Source organism: Melanerpes formicivorus, unplaced genomic scaffold, assembly GCF_026170545.1.
Source record: "Melanerpes formicivorus ecotype bairdi unplaced genomic scaffold, bMelFor1.0.p_v2 SCAF_7, whole genome shotgun sequence".
NCBI lineage: Eukaryota > Metazoa > Chordata > Aves > Piciformes > Picidae > Melanerpes > Melanerpes formicivorus.
Genome location: NW_027142359.1, coordinates 22,156,709 through 22,171,679, shown reverse-complemented (window position 1 = coordinate 22,171,679; position 14,971 = coordinate 22,156,709). Strand labels below are relative to the sequence as shown.

The following is a 14,971-nucleotide window of genomic DNA, read 5'->3' as shown; positions in this document are numbered from 1 at the left end:
CAAATATTCTCACAAGGACGACAGCAGAGCATTAGCTGAACAAAACTTGTGTGCAATGGTTAGAAAATGGCACTCAGGAGTAGTGTCAAGTGATTCACAAGCAAATAAGTTCATAGCAATTGAGATCTTCAGATGTTTACATCCTGAATCATGAACTGCTACTGTGATGCAATAGGACAGAGAATACTATTATCGTATTTGTGAAGAATATCCTGTTCAGGTGAGAGCTTTTCGGAAGCTATCATTTGGAAGATATAATTAGAATTGAACAAATCATGATGAGTTGGAACAAGGACCTGAAGTAAATAGGATGTAACTCAATAAGGTGAGAAAGCCTTCCGTATAGCTGGGAATAATTGACTGCAAAAATGTAAGCTGGAGACAAACTGGCTGATTAGTAGAAGCCTTGGCTCATAGCAGCTCACAAAAAAGAAAATAAGTCAACAGTGATTTCAAGGTGAAAAATAGAAAAAATGTGACTGCTGTACAGAAATGTAGAAAAAGACTTTCAAGCACAAGAGCAGCAAAATAATTCTTCCACTCCACTGAGCTTAAAAAGGCTTTCAGTGAAGAACAGTTCTGTTTCAGACACTGTTTCAATCAAATTTCTGAGGAGAACAGCAAGAACTGCCAGAAGTCCGGGCAGCTTCATCTTAAGTCATACTCAGGTGTGACTCAAAGAAGTCCATTGGGACATCTGAAAAGTCAAAGACATGAATGTATAGCCTAGAAAAAGATGAGGATGTGTTTAAAGAAAGCAGTCCATATGTATGCAAGAGAAGCAGATCCATGTACCGCCCATCTCTGAAAGTGGAAGTTATTTTTTCTTGCATAATGAACTCTCAAGCTGAAATATTTATTCACCCAATCATTACTTTGTGGGGGGTCAGAAAAGACCTCTGGAGATTATCCAGTCCACTCCCTGCACTACTAAAGCAGGGTCACCTACAGCAGGTTGCCCAGGATCACAATATCTGTGTGAGTTTGGAATCTCTCCAGAGGAGGAGACTCCACAACTTTCTCTGGGCAGCCTGCTCCAGGGCTCCAGCACCCTCACAGCAAAGAAGTTTCTCCTCGTGGTCAGATGGAATCTTCTGGGTTCTAGTTTGTGCCCATTGCCCCTTGATCTATCACAGGGCACCACTAAAAAGAGTCTGGCCCCATCCTCTTGCCCCTCATCCTTTAGCTATTGATGAACATTTGTCAGATTCCCTCTCAGTCTGCTCTTCCCCAGGCTAACCAGCACCAGGTCTCTCAGCCTCTCCTTGTAAGAGACACTTTCTCTTTTTTTAGCCTACTTATCCTTAATGTCCTGTGAGGTGTAATAAAAGTCCCCAAGATGTACAGCATCCATATATTAAGGGGGGAAAAAACCCAAACCCACCAACTTCTTTTAAAATGCACCAAGGAAACAAATCAATGCCAGGCCTCTCCTGCATTATTCACTACAGGGAGCTGAAGCCTAGTATTGATGGACACATGGAATCCAGGTGCACATTTAATTGGAGCTTTAAAGTCCAGGTTTATTAATTTCTACAACCTCACCTCCACAGAGATCACATATAAATATTTGCCTTGGTAGAGGGAATTCCATTTAACCTTCCCTGAAGGATAATGGAAATCAAAGGTTGTTTGGCCTGTGCTCAAAATGGGCAACTCCTACAACTAGTCCTTCAGCCACTGTGAGAGACCTCTCTGTGTCAGAAACCATGGACTCTGAGGTCTGCCTGGGAAGGCCTGAAAGCAGGCTCAAGGAAAAATTCCTATTAGGAGATAATCAAGCCTATCCCCATAAATAATAGGAAGAAAGTAGAAAGTTCAGAATAAACCTATCAAATTTGAGGGGCAGGAATGCTGGGAAAACACATTTACACATCTATTTTGGAATATACTGGTGGGCAACTTGTATGGATGGCATAGTCCCAGCAACAGCTTCTGTGTTTGTATCATTCTTGTTAAATCTAAATTTCCAAGATAAAAATGGAACTGCAGCAATTGTTTAGAACAGATCCCACTGTAGTCTGTTTCTCCCGCAGCTTCAACACCAGTATTATCCCAGGGCCTTTGACTCATGTCTTTACGTTTGAGTGCCCTGGCCTGATAGATTGAGCTGCAGAAAGCTCAGAAGAGCAAGTGACTTCTCACAGCTTTAGAATTAAGAGCCCTGCAAGGAAATACTTAGGAGCAACAGTGACTTTTCATTAGTGGGGTTTGATATCCTTAAAAGCTTGAGAAGGACAGATTTACATGGAGTATTAGGAAGAAATTCTTTACAGTGAGGGTGGTGAGACATTGGAACAGCTTGCCCAGAGACATCTCCCTGAAGGTGTTCAAGGCCTCATCCAACCTGGTCTCGTGAATGGTGTCCCTGCCCATGGCAGGGGGATTTGAACTAGATATCTTTAAGGTTCCTTCCAACCCAAACCATTCTATGATTCTATGAATCTATGCAAATCATAGGGCTGGTGTCAGACATCATATGCCAGAGGTAAAATGGCATCAAATTCCCTTCAACAGGTAATTAATGAACACTTCAACTCACTTTTTTAATACCTACTGAGACCTTCCAGACACAATCTGTGGCGAAATTGGATGCATTAAAGCTGTTCAGCACATTTCAAATATTATAATTGAACAGTGACACAGCCCTGAATAAACGCCTTGCCCACATAATGAAGAACAGAATATAGATAATCTATTCATATTGTGGTTGTTAGCTTCCCATATTTAGTGGTTCAATAGTACAGAAATGAGTTTACAAGTTATTTCTGACCGAACAAATCGATGTGAATCTGACAACGGTTGCAGCTGAAGCAATACCTCATTTTTCAGCAGCATTAAGTGGGCAAAAACACACAGAAAACATTGTTGCCTGAGTTTTGAAGATGAAAATGTGGCCTTTAAATTGTAGCTTCAGACTGAATTTCTAAATTCTTTACCTGCTTTAAAAAAACATAAATAAAATCCATGTTTTATAGAATAGATTAGATCTACACTACCCACAGCCACTCAGAACTGAGGTGGAATGGCATTTACTCCTAGATTACCAGTGGACAGCTATAAAGTATTTTGACACTTTAATTTTAATTAAAAGTGGGATTGTGTCTGCTGAGATTTAAAAACTTACTGACCTTTGTTGTGTAGAAACCAAACAGCTATTTGTTATCTTCTATATTAGTGCTATATTTAAATGAGATGTGGAATGATCTTTTAGTGTGTTGCAGATTTACCAGTTTAGGGCTTAATGTCCTTGGTACTTTGGCATGATTCATTTAGCAATGCTGTTACTCTTTAGAACATTAACGCTTTATAGACTCAGGATATCATAGTAAGAGAAACATAAAATCATTTAGGCTGGAAAAAAACCTTTATGATCATCAAGTCCAACCATTAACCCAACACTACCATGTCCACTGGTAAGCCATGTCCCTCAAAATCACATCTACACATCTTCTAAATGCCTCCAGGGACTGTGACTGCACCACTGCCCTGGGCAGCCTGTTCCAGGGCTTTGACAACCCTTTTGAAGAAGAAATTGTTTCTCACGTCTAGCCTCCCTGGTGGAACTTGAAGTCATTTACTTTTGTTCTGTCACTTGTTAGTTGGAAGAAGGGACCAGAAGGTCTGCCCAAAGCCTCCTTTTCTCCAGGCTAAACAACCACAGTTCCCTCAGCTGCTCCTCACCAGACCTGATCTCCAGACCTTTCACCAGCTTCATTGCCGTTGTCTGGACACAACCCAGCACCTAGATGTATTTCTTATACAGAAGGGCCCCAAACTGAACCCAGTACTCCAAGTGAAGCTTTAAGGGATTACTGACAAAAGAAGAAATGTACTAAAATACTCATCCAGAGAAGCAACAGGAGGGAATGAGATAGTTCAAATGATAAAGAACATTATAACAATTTTCTGAGTTAAGATACAATTCAGTAGTTGAGAACCATCTGAAAATTACATCCAGAAGGACTCCTGTGGTACAAAAAAAGAGTAATTCTATCATTTTAATTACAAGTGGAAAATCCTTTCTGCTGAGATTCTAAAGCTTTTAAAAGACCAGCAACCCTTCTGTAGCTACAAGCTTTCTAGAGCTGTGGTCTGTAACTTGCAAGACTTTGCTGAAGACATCTGAGACATGAGCACATAAAATCCTTTTGCTATATCTCAACATGTCCGGTGCCTGTGTGATGAGAAACTATGTCCCTGTCTCTCACCCAGCTCAGAATACTTCTCTAGCTATTAGGTTCCTGATGAGAATGTTTCCTTTCACTTTTAAATATCTTGTAGTAAGTATTATTTTTCACTATTTTTCAGCCAATGGTAATGATGTGTGGCTCCATACAGGACTGCAAGCACGCAATGACATTCTGCTGGTCCTCTCTGTGTGTTAGTGAAGAGTAACTGGGCTGTTTGTGGCTTTCTTGGCTCTGTGATGTCCAATTTGAGTTTGAACTAGCACTGCCAAATTTGAGCACTCAGCTCACTAAATGGGAAGCAGAACCAAAAGAGGATCTCTTCTCCTTTTGGGGTGGGAAGTGGAACAGAAGAGGTATCAAGGAAGCTGCCTCCTCCTGAGAAAGGTGGATTTGGTCATTAATGTTGAGCTCAGATCTCATGGCAGAACCTGAGAGAAAGGGTCCTTTTTACACTTTTAAATGTTTCATTGTAGAATTTTTATATGAAATGGAGCTGGAAAAATTAGGTCCTTTTTATGCAAAAGCTGTTAAGAACTATACTGATCTTCTGCAGACCTGCTGTGCCACATGAGCTATTACTTCACCATGAAAGTCATATGAATTCACTTGACAATGCAGGTTGTACAGGGGTCTTATCACTATGACTTTAATCTTTCATGCATATAGCATTATGAAAAAGCAGCAATGGAGTCTAAATCTGCATCAACATTGCCAGACTATTAAACAGGGTGGGGAAGTCAGGTGACTAGATCAACAAATTAATGCACACTATAATTGCTCTTTCCTTGAGCTGCCCAGCTCTCTATCAAGAAAAAAAAAAGGAAAATCTTTTATAAGGTCAACAATTCATTTTTTCCTGGTACTTACATAGTTCCAAATATTACATTACATGCTGCTGAGTTAGATAATTATCTTGGTTTAGCTATAAGAAACAAAATTAGGATAATGCAAAAATGTGTAGCAGTACAGGCTACCATCCCATCACCAACTGCTTTTGTGTTCTATGCATATTCATATACACACACAGAGAGCTATATATTGCACACATCTCTCTCTCAAGGCATCTAGGACTGATCTGTTGCTACATCTGTACTCTGCTGCCTTGGAAGCTGAACGTCCATAAATCCAGATGTGTTGACCTCCTCCCAAAGTGCAAGATGTTCCTAGGAGCTACCTTAAAACACTGCTGCTGAGTCTTTTACATCAGCAAAGCTTCTGTAACTTTAGGCCCTTCTGTGGTGAGCTGCAATTGGTAGGCCTCATTAGGGAAGCCCTACAAAGGTGTAAGACAAAGAAGTCTGCCTTTATGTGGTGCAAAAGGCAAGGGGAAATGAAGCCTTCCCTATTGTCAGCCTGTTTCTACTCAACACTCTTTGTATCTGTTAAAGAACCCCGGACCTGCAAAGCAACCCCTTCAAGTTCTGAAGAATAAGAAAATTGGAAGTGGTGTGAGAAACTGTTTTCTGAAGACAAGAAACTGTTTTCTGACATCTATCCTAAAGACAACATGTATCCTAAAGAGACAGCTGAGCAGCAGTGGCTATAGGATTCAAGCTTAAAAGAATGCAGATTTCTTTCAGACTTCAAACAAAAGCTCAAAAATAAAGAAGAGGTCCAATCTGCTGAAATAGTAGATTCCTGCGACAGAGAACTTCCAAAATCTTGAGAAGCACTAATTTACTACACTGTGCTGCAGCTCAGTATTTAATAAGCATGCAGAATGACAAGGGCCAGTTTCAGGTGGGAGTGGTGAATCCAACTTTATTTTCTTTCCACCTTTACTGCTTAGAAAGGTTAGTGATATCAGAACAAGGAGGGAAGTTATCTTTTTGAGTGCTTATGCATAGAATTCCCTAGACTGCCCCCCAGTGGCATGGCACACTCCAAATTCACACCTAAGAACCAGTGTAAATGCATAGAGCCTTTCTTAGGAGGGCCAGCAAGGCTATGTTAGCTTGTACAACCATTCAGCTGCCCACACACCTAAGCTTCAGGCTGCATGGTGAAACCTCCACTGCTTCATTCACAGGAGTTACTGAAGGACCCATAACCCCATTGCCATTCAGGTAACACAAACCCATTTACCTGTAGCTCTATATGAGGACCTGGGTACAGCACCACTGTTACATGCAAACAGGATGGTCTGGGTGTCAGCTAGACAAGATTCCTTACAGGTACTGGCTATTAATAAATCAGCAGCATTTTGTCTCCAAAGTGATCCAATTTTTTAAGACAATATCCTGCAACTCCTTTATTCAAATTCTAGAAAAAACAGCAAGGGCCTCAGGGAAGCCATGTGGATGGTTACTTGCCACTGGCAAAGGGGCATTCCCCCTGCTTCCTGTCCACACATTTGCTCCATGGACCTCATCTTCTTCAAGCCCCACTTGGCCCAACTCCACAGTGTCCCTGACACAAGCACCATGAGGACATCAGCCTGACAGGACCTGACTCCCAACCACTGTTACCCCCTCAGGTGTGCATTTACCCCCAGGAGGATTCACTGCCCTGGAAGGAACATTTCTTCCCCTCCATCCAGCAGAATGTTACAGACCCAGCACATTCCCAACAGTGTTAAGGGGGTGTCTGCCTCAAGCTGAGGTTTTGCCCCCATTAAGGCCAAAATTACCACCCCAGGCTCATTGTTACTTCCTGTCCCTACCCTGGGGCTGTGGCTACTAGAAAAGCAGCGCTTGAGCTCTGTGTGATCCTCATAGCCTCTGAAGGACTCACTCACTCAAGGGAGAAATCATGCCTTAAGCCAAGTCATGGTGCACTCTTTTGGTGGAGGTCACAGAGAACTGGGTGGAGGTAGCCACCAGACCATTGGAAAAGAAGCTGAGGATCAGGCAGAAGGAAAGCAAAAAGGCAAAATCCACTCCTAAAGTGCCAATCATGATCAGGTCCTCCCTCACAGATCTGTATCTTAGAGGCCAATGATGATTGGTGTGCTTAGTAAACCCAGCTCTGCCAGCAGACCAGTATTCCCTGTGAAATCCTGCACACAAAGGCCATGTGAAGGCCAAAAAATGAATACTGAGCAGCACAAGCCCCAGGGGAAACCCACTGAGGATCTTGCAGAAGACACCAGACAGCCTCAGAAAATGATTAGGTGGCTTGTATCTCTCTGGTTTTAGAAGCAAACAGGACTGGGCTCGATCTTCACAGGTCCCTCCCAACTCCTACCATGCAGTAACATTAAAAGGCAGACTGGGGGTCAGATTATTAGAGTTTTAACATTGCATTCCTAGGACTGTGGTTTAAAGTTGTGAGCTTGAGAGGTGCAAGACAAAGGGAGTTTGTTTCAGCCTCTGCCTGACACCTGTGAGTTGTAGATGCTACACTGGAGAGATGAGTGAATGAAGATGTTTGCTCTCAACTGGTTTTCAGTGTTTGTCTCATCTCTGTCAGGCAGAAACAGTTTTATCTTGTTTAACATGCAAATAAATGTACATATGCATATGTGCTTCCTGAGGAAGGAAATCTAAGGAAGAAGGTGAGGTTTGTATGAAAACAGAGGATAGTCCCCTTTTTTTCAACTTACTTTGTAGAGTGCTGTGTTAATGGAAACACTGATAAGAAAAGCTGCTGCCTGGGAGAGACAGTGATAAACTGCAACATAAACAACTTTCTGATACCAAATTGCTGAACTATAGTCAAGTTGTAATGACTGAGGACTTTTTGAAGAAGAAGATGATTAAGTTACTTTCCAAGTCCTGTTTTCAAATGCAGGAGCATTTGGAGCACCCTGCGACAGCCATCTGGGCACAAGCTGGCTGTTGACTAGCATTTCCAGGTCTTTTTCTGCTGGGCAACTTTCCAGCCACTCTGCCCCAAGCCTGGAGTGTTGCTTGGGTTTTTTGTGGCCCAACTGCAGGACCTGGCACTTGGCTTTGTTAAACCTCATCCCATCGATCCAGCCTGTCCAGATCACTTTGCAGAGCCTTCCTATCATCAAGCAGATCAATACTCCCATCCAATTTAGTGTCATCCGCAAACTTTCTGAGGGTGCACTCAATTCCCTCATCCAGATCACTGATAAAGACAACTGGCCCCAGTACTGAGTCCTGGGGAACACCACCTATGAACAGCCACCAACTGGATTTAACTCCACTCCCCAGCACTCTTTGAGCCTGGCCATCAGCCAGTTCTTAGCCCAGCAAACAGACTGAAGTTTTGGCCTTTACCATAATCCACCATGTGCCTCAATAAGTGTGTAATAACCAGCCATTAATCTCTGAGAAACTGATGTCACTCTTCTTTAAATGAAATTAATTGACTGTCTTAAAACTGTGTATACAATGTAAGCTCCATCTGTGCTCACAGTATGTTCTCATCCTTTCACTCCTTTTTTCTTAGCAATTGTATCAGTAGCTTATGCAGAAAATGACACCAAAACTAGTTAACTAGCCAAACCACAAATACTTTGTCTTCCTATCTGAGAGCTCACTTCCACTACTTGTTACTATTTTTCATTGAACTTACTGGTTCCTTTCAGTGAATTTCCTTTTTATTATGCTGTAAATGCTACCTCCTTCACCTGCTGGAATGAAACAAAGAGTAGGCAGCACCACATGCACATTGGGTGCCTATAGCTTTTAACCAACAAATCACCAAGCTGGAAAAAATATTGCTGTTTTATTAACAAGAACAGATAGCAACTTCATTTTACAAAACATGTTTTCTTTTTAACCAAGTCAAACACAGAATTGAATATTTGGAATGTTAAAAGTCTTTCAAGCTGAAGATTCAGGATGGAATCTTTAATGACAATTTACCAGAACCAGAGGAAGATGATATACCCTGCATTTACAAATCAGAAATTTCTGTGTTTCCTGCTGAAATTAATTGTTGGAATGGTGTCTAAAAGCTTTCTACAGTAATGAGAGAGAGGATGGAGAATACTGTGCTGAAAAGAAATGTAAAAGTGGGAGAGGAAATTCTTAGTGTGTGAGAATTTGCCTGTAAAGATAGACATGGTATGTAGAATCTGGTAAAAGGATAAAAGAAATTACCATACAGCTACGATCTCAGGAAAATAATCTTGGCCTACTTAAACAAATTTGCTATGTTTGCACCGAAAATAGTGTGTCTGTAAAGTGCCTATCAAGCATGAACTGCAGCTACATGTTACAGAACTGATTTTATAGGTCTCTTCTCAGAAATGGACAGGGGATGCAATGTAAAAATGCCCCTCTGCAATTACCTGAACAATACATCAAAACAACACAACTCAACCACTAGAACTGAGATCTGGATAAGCAGCAGCTACCTGAGATCACAGAATGGTTTGGGTTGTAAAAGAGGCTTAGAGGTTATCTAGTCCAGCCTATGCTCCCCAGCCAGCAGGGACATCTTCAGCTAGAGCAGGTTGCTCAGAGCCCCAAACAACCTGACCTGAAATGGTTCCAGAGATGGGATCTCTCCCACCTTTCCAGGAAATGTGGACAGGTTTTTCCAACACCCTCAGTATAAATAATGTTTTTCTTTATTTCTAGTCTAAACCTTCCCTCTTTCAGTTTCAAACCATCACCCCTTGTCCTGTCACAACAGGCCCTGCTAAAAGTCTGTCCTCAGCTTTCTGACCAGCCCTTTTAAGTACTGAAAGGCTGCCAGGTGGTCTCCCTGGAGCCTTCTCTTCTCCAGTGTGAACAACCACAACTCTCTCAGCCTGGCCTCACAGCAGAGGGGTTCTAGTCCTGCCATCATTGCTGTGGCCTCCTCTGGCCCTGCTCCAACAGATTCATGTCTTTTCTGTGCTGAGGCCTCTGGAGATCCACAACAACATAAAAATCAACTAGACATACTTTATGCAGTCCTTCTTACATTGGGATTAGCTAAGGTTGGTCTTTTCCTGTAGGAATTGATAATCCCATTTGTTGGAAAATGCAGCACTTAGGATGTCTTGTATCAGGTGTTCTCAATCCAAACCAGTACAAACTTTGAATCTTTAGGAGCAACAGTAAATAAGAATGACCCCTGGAAATCATCAGCATGCTTTCTTCTACTACAGACATTTGATGTGACTACTGTGATGTAAGGCAGTCCCACTTTTTAGTTGTAGCAAGAATGCTCTACCTGGGAAATTTGACTGGAAAAAGTATTCAGATAGTTTAGTCATAATGTTATTACTGTAATTTGCACGAGGGTGGTTAGAAGCAGAGACCAGACCACAGGGTTTATTCCTCATCTTGCCACTGAACCTGAAAAGTTGTTTAACCTCTAAAATTAAACTTCCCCTGCAAAGTGAAAATAAAGCTGTGGTTTTACATGAAGCTAAACAAAGGTACTGACTTGCCTTAGAAAGGAAATGTCAACATAAGTACCACTGGAGGAAGGAAATGAAATAAAGGGTGATAATTCTGTTTTTGTTGTTGTTAAGACTAGAAAAGGAAATAAATCAAGGAACTGAAGTAGAAGATAAAAAGGTGGCAGCATATGGCACTTGACAGAGGCTCTTCTCCCACTCCGGTGTGGATTCAAAAGCCAAACAGATGGTTATTTCAGCAGAGGGCACCAGAACAACAAGTATGTGGTAGCAACTTTTGACTTGCTCTGCCCAGTGAGCATCAGATCCCTGATATCCTCACAGCCTCCACGAGGGTTGGTGTGCTTGTTATGCTGCAAAGACATGCACTTTAGAACGCTTCTAAATTTTGTCATGCTTAGAGAAAGATGTTGCTGACTCACGCTGGCAGCTCTGGGAGTAAAGCAAACTAGGGAACTATGAAAAGGCAATGAGGATCACCACAAGATTCTGGGACTAATAAGTCAGCATGTTGCATCTCCAAACATCAGTGGGACAAGAAGGATAATGAGATGGGACAATTAAGTGACACTCCTAGTGAGAAACCAAAGGGAATTTTCTTACCATCCATATCATTCCCAGCAACTGCTGCCACAGGGTACATTGGTAGGGATCTTTTGCATCCCTAGTAGCCTGAAAACAGAAGCACTAATAACTGCAATATTCTGCAAATCTATCATGTAGAGCATCAAAGAACTGCAAAATTGTTTACAAATTTACAAACAAACCTGATAAGTTTGATGGGTTATACAGGACTCTTTGCTTGTGCAAAATGAATGGTTGAGAGAGAAGCATTCATGGAGGAATATTAATTTTACACTTATGCCCTTCATACTCCTTTGCATCATTCAGGCTTCCCTTGCATAAAGGAAATAAAAACTTTTATGTTGTGGTAAAGATACTGTGCATGTCCTTCTGCAGGGGAAGATTTTACCTCTATCATCTTCTCATTATTTAAAAAAGAATAATACACAACTGCCTCTAAAAGTCAAATTACATGGCCTTGGATGATGCTCAGCCTGAGTAACTGGGGCTTTTTTGCAATGATCACATTGGTTGGATACAGGTCAGTCTTCTGCTGTTGCCAGTGCTTTGTCAATGTGGTGGTCAAGCAGACACAAGTGCTAAAGATTTTCATTTTTGTGATCTTTCAGTTTCCATGATGTATGCAAGAATCTTGTCTGTGTGAAATAACAAGGACTCTTTTTTTTTAAGTGGAAAAATATTTAATTCTTGCCTTTCACTCTGCTATCACAGGTTTCAAAATGAGAACTTTTCCATTATTATGTGCTTTACAGGTCATGTAGATACCAAAAGAGCAAACTGAAACATTGCCAATGCATTGAAAAACAAGACTCTTTCTTTTTATGAAGATTGCTATTCTGCTGTCACAGTTTTATATAGAAAGAGCAGTATAAAAATTGAATAAATCAGATTATATAATTTGGCAGTCACACTGATATTTTACCTATTTTTCTCAGTTATACAGGCTAATATAGAGATTAATTTCTAATGTGCACTCTGAAGAACATTACTAGGTCAGACACAACTGTGAAAGCCTAAAAGCATGCCTACACATTGTCCCCTTTTGGATAGGAAAAAAAATACAAAGTAAGAATGAAAAACTGAGACAATACATTTTCAAGTCAAAACTAATTCCTGTGGGGCTTTAGGCTCTGGCCAGCTTGATCTAGCGTGGGATGTCCCTGCCCATAGCAGGGGGGTTTGGAACTAGATGATCCTTGTGGTCCCTTCCAACCCTGACCGATACTATGATACTATGACATAGAAAAAGACCTAGGTGAATACATTACAGAAGAATTAATAAGAAGCTGAAATGAGAGATGAGAGCAGTGATCCTAAAAGCAAATACTGGTTTGTGTTCCGTATGCTACAGCAGCGCATCATGCAGGAAGAAATGCTGGTTAAGTGGAGAAGGCAGACAGTAAAAATACTCTAGGTATCTAGTGGGATCAGTTTCCAAAGAGAACAAGCTCATCTGTAAATTCCTGAATTTTTTAAATCCAAACTGAAGAACAGTCATGGAAAAGTTGAACCCTGTTGGAGGTCTAAAATGGGTTTTGAGATATCTCCCCTATGAAGATAGGCTGAGAGTTAGGGGTTTTCAGCCTAGAGAAGAAAAAGCTCGAGGAGGACCTCAGAGCAGCCTTCCAGCATTTGAAGAGGGCTACAGGAGAGCTGGAGAAGTACTTTTTACAAAGGCATGAAGTGACAGGATAAGGGGTAATGTAATCAAACTGGAAGCAGCTCGATTTAGATGAGACATTATGAAGAAATTCTTAACCACAAGGGTGGTAAGGCACGGGAACAGATTGCCCAGAGAAGTTGTAGAGGCTGTTGCCCGGGAAATGTTCAAGGCCAGGTTGGATGGGGCCTTGAGCAACTGGTCCGGTAAGAGGTGTTCCTGTCCATGGCAGAGGGATTGGAACTTCACGATCTTTAAAGTCCCTTCCAACCCAAACCATCCTTGCAAGATTACTGACTAAGAACAGTGGGTCACTTCAAGTCCCATTTCTGTAAACAATGCAGTACTGTGATAATACTGTAAATTGTTGCTGGCAAGTAAGCACTGGTAACAGACTTATACTAAGTGGTAACATAATTAAATGCTGAGGGAAAACATAGGCTACATGAAAGTGAAAACCTTTCAGCCATATAGGAACAAAGTACAGAAAGTGGTAGAAGTCTCCAGCCTGGAGTATTCAAACCCAGACTGAGCAAAACACCAGAATGCTATGCCGTGTAACAATCATCTGCTACAAACAAGGAAGTAAGAAGATGTCCTAACACCCTGAACACTACTATCTTCTGTCACCTCACAGGTTGCAGTGAATACCTAGCATTTTACCGTCTAGTGCTGGCTTCTGCATGTGAACAGGACACTAATAACTTCAGTAAGGTTCTGTGGTAGTGAGAGAAGGTTCAATTCTCTGCGCCCCCCCCCCCCCCCCCGAAACCATGGCTAACTCAGTCAGAGGAGCAGACGGAAGAGCTGTACTTTTACAAGCAGGATGAAATGTGATGAATATATACACAATATACAGTATTTACAGTATACACAACAATACACAGGAAAGAACCTAACACAGAAAACCTGCCCCTCCCCTTGATAGAGGAGGGTCCCCCCAGAAAACCCTCTTATCCCTTCCTCCTTTTTTCCCAAAAAGGGTTAGAGAGAAAAGTAATTGTTAGGGGAAATTCTGTTAGTTCAAAGCATATGCTAAGGGAAGAAAAAGAATTAGTTTCTTATCTCCTTAGCTGAAGGTCAGCGCCAAGCACAGAAAGAGAAACAGCTGTCCGGACTCAGACTGAGACACAAACAGAACTAAAACTAAAGATTCTTAAAGTTACATTGCTACCAATCTACCAATGAAATTCGTTTAGAATTACCTTTGTTTTTCTTTATTACACCAAAACACTTAACTAGAGTGCTCAGTAACTGTCTCTTTCCTTAAAGGCACAGCCTAAAACTGTCCCAGGTTCACATTTCTAACATAACATTTAGGAGAGGAGTCTGCAAGAGATGGAAATTGTTAGGTGAAAATTTTCTGTACCATGTACAATTTTAAATTAGAACAATAGGATGAAGGCAATAACTAAGTGGATCTAGAATAATGTGCAGAGATACTACTTAGTAGTTAATTTCCAAGAGGGAGGACTAATTAGATAGGACTGTAATGATTCAAGGTTTTGGTGGTGGTTTTGTGGTTTGGGTGTTGTTTTTTTTTACAAACTGCACTGCAATGTGCCAAATGTGAAAGATTTTGCTTCAGGATAAAGACATTTACATAATTTATACAGTCATTAAGAACAAGTGATATTAATGTTTCATTGGGGCACTGTAGGAAGCATTATAATGTCACACTAATGATAAAAATATAATAATGTACTAATCTGTGACTGTTCCTGGCTTCCCAATCTGCCTAACTATGATATTCTTGACTAAATCATTCCTTCAGTTATGATGGTAATAGGGATTCTGATGATTACAAACTTTGTTTTCTATTTCCATTGGTAGATTACTAATTTTTTCCTGTTAATCCCCTTCAAATAACAATAAACCAGCTATAATGCTCAAGATTCACACTTCAGTGTTGTGCTTGCCAGTTTACATTTATTTTGTAACTACTCAGAGCAAGTTAAATGTGGTCTTTGTAAAGATCTCAGCCTTCTGTGTCCATACAACCCTGGGAATACGGCAAGAAAACCCTTTGCAGAAATTCAGTTAATAGCTGTTCTTAATATTATGTTACTCTAGGACTAATCCTTGATAAGCAAGCAGCTTACTTTTTTTGGTAGCAAAGTTTAAATAATAATTTCTTTAGTAAAACGGAGATAAATAATTCATTTGGGCACTATCACCACATTTCTTGTATAGTTAATATGAAAATCTGTCTGTAATTAATTCAAGAGTCAGAAATAGGATCTGAAGATTAAACTCTTCTCTGTA

The 14,971-nt window shown here is 40.9% G+C and overlaps 1 protein-coding gene across 1 annotated transcript in view; it reads right to left on the bottom strand.

The window, feature by feature from the left end:
* Nucleotides 1-14,971, bottom strand: part of RABGAP1L (RAB GTPase activating protein 1 like) — a 310,408-nt gene that overhangs the window by 294,590 nt on the left and 847 nt on the right. The gene's annotated exons all lie outside the window — the stretch shown is intronic.